Source organism: Oryzias melastigma, linkage group LG21, assembly GCF_002922805.2.
Source record: "Oryzias melastigma strain HK-1 linkage group LG21, ASM292280v2, whole genome shotgun sequence".
NCBI classification, from domain to species: domain Eukaryota; kingdom Metazoa; phylum Chordata; class Actinopteri; order Beloniformes; family Adrianichthyidae; genus Oryzias; species Oryzias melastigma.
In genome coordinates this window covers 22649670-22652187 of record NC_050532.1, presented here as the reverse complement: position 1 = coordinate 22652187, position 2518 = coordinate 22649670, and the positions used below count along the sequence as shown (strand labels likewise).

Sequence of the window (2518 nt, the reverse complement as noted above, 5' to 3'; positions counted from 1 at the left end):
AATGTCACGCTCTGCAGCTGAGGTCAGATTTGTCAGCTAAAGATCTGTTTGGTTTGCAGGCAAATGGATGCTGGTTGAAGTCTGGAGAAAATAAGGATTTAAGATCTCCAAACTCTTCATGACTGCAGTCATTTCTTGGGAATGACAGTCTCAAGATATTTGAGGTGTTGTTTGACCAGTTGTGACTACAGTTTGTCAACCTGAGTCTTGGAACTAGCAGGATCTGACAGTTTGTCATCCTCATTGACTGTATATGAGAACTGGATAGAGTGACCCCTTCTCATTGGGTTCCAAACAGGAAGTACCCGCTGGTCTCAAAAGGCTGAAATTACATAAAGAAATAAACAGCTATTACTCAAGTCATTACAATTGATTTGCTTCAACATACGTTGCTAAAATAAAAGCTACACTAAAACTTCAATAGATAACAAATTTTTTCAAAACGTTTTCATGTCGCTAAAATATTAGCTAAACTCCAAATTAGAATTAAAAAAACCCTCAGTAGATACCAAAAAAGCTAGCTCATTGCTTAAATACTAAAATTCCTCAGTAAGATAAATTAGTCAAAAATGTTAGCCTGTTGCTAAAATAAAAGCTAAACTCTAAATTAGCAAAGAAAAACCTCAGTAGATAACAAATTAGCCCAAAATCTTTTCACGTTGCTAAAATAAAACTCCAAATTAGCACAGAAAAACCTCAGTAAATGCAAAATTAGCCAAAATGCTTGCACATTGCTGAAATACTAGCTAAACTACAAAATATCCTAAAACTCTTGAGTGAACAAAATTGGTCAAATGTTTTCATGTTGCTAAAATAGCTTTAAAAAAATCCCATTAGATAACAAATTAGCAAAAAACGTTAGCATTTTGCTAAAATATTAGCTATACTCCAAATTTAAATGCTAATCTACTTAAAATGTAGAAATTTGAAGACTTTCTCATTTGTTTCCTATGCTGCACATTTTGCTCAATGAGTCAAAAACCATAGAGTTAATGAATATCCAAAATAGTAATGTTCCCTACAAGCTAAACATTTAGATACCAAGGTTGCTGAAATCGAAGTTTTTGTGCCAAAATCAGTTGATTAGAAGCTTGAGAAACTCTTGATTTGAAGTTGACACATTGCATATGGAGCATCTTTGCAATTCTGTACGATTTATTTTTTATTTTTTTTTTGCAGGGTGTTTCCCCCCCTACGTTTGTCACTGTGTCTTCCCTGGACATTAAGTGTATAAATGTGTGGTGGTGCAGGTTTCTCCTCCATCCTTCATTTTACCGCTGACAGCAGAGATAAATGCAGGAAGAAAGCTTGGCCACCGCACAAAGAAAAGGCCCCCGGGACGACACGTGGTCACATTTTCCCTCCTGACCAGGTTGGATTGCTTGTCGAGTTTTGCCCCACATTTTACACCAAGCGGCATCCTTCTAAATACACACTTAATCTCCATTCCAAATGTTTGACCAGACACCAATTTTCCCCAATCGCCCTTGGAGTACCAAACCATGGCGGAATGTGAGGTGAACTTCCTTTATTGCCACTTCATGCATCCACAAACCACAGTAAATGTTTGCATGTGGGAGCTTGGGTTACTTATTAATGTAATTATGTCATACAGCCAAAGAGAGGCAAACAAAATTCCTCAGAGAAGCAACCCGAGGGAGAAGAAGAGCATTGCAGCACAAAGACTTTGAGCTCCCGTTGCTATAGATACAATACACATCTATTGATATCATTTCAGAGGATTCCAAGGAATTTCACCCTCCCCTTGAAATGGCCTTGTGGTAGATGCAGCCACATCTCCATTCATTCACCTATTACAAATTAACAGAAAAATATTGTTTTTCTGGGAAAAACATTTTGTAAAAATTTCAATACAAAAGTTTGCAGTATATTTTGTCCATTTGCTTTAGCTGACACTCTTCGTCCTCCAGTCCATAGCGTGTCTCAGCCTGACTGACGCTGTCAGCACTGCGGAGCGTTGCTAATTGCCACACTAATTAGTTTCATTAAAGCCGGCATCAGACTGTCTCTGCTGACTGCCAGCTAAAAAGGAGCAGGCAGGGAGGATGATTCAGCGGCTGCTGTCTGGATTCCACGAGGGTGGAGCAAATAGGATTCATTCTGTGTCACTGATGTGCTGTCAGTGATTTATTATGTTGTTTTCCTTTTCTAGAGGCAAAAGAGCATGGAATTATCCTGTCTACATTACAGAGCAAACTGGATGTTTATCAAGCTCAGACATCGGAAGGAATTTTCGGTGGTAAATACGGTGATAAAGCTTTCACATGAACAACAAGAATCCGGGAGCTGATCAAATCTGAAACGACAAAAACAATCTTTTATTCATTTTTTCAGGTTTATTAATCTCCATGCACAATTATTTCTGTAACAATTAGGTTTCTAAAGTCCCTATTTTAATTTTTCTTTTACATTTTCCCTCAGCAGAATGAATTAAAGGTATTTTAAGGCAAAGAATGTTTTCTTTTTTCCCCTTACATCCAATTGTCTGTTTTCCTGC

The 2518-nt window shown here is 37.6% G+C and overlaps 1 long non-coding RNA gene across 1 annotated transcript; it reads left to right on the top strand.

The window, feature by feature from the left end:
- The first annotated feature begins 955 nt into the window (after positions 1 to 955).
- On the top strand, positions 956 to 2263 carry LOC118597955. Its single transcript, XR_004946984.1, has 3 exons — positions 956 to 1372; positions 1465 to 1517; positions 2174 to 2263. It is a non-coding gene; the product is annotated as an uncharacterized LOC118597955 (long non-coding RNA).
- Positions 2264 to 2518: the final 255 nt, after the last annotated feature.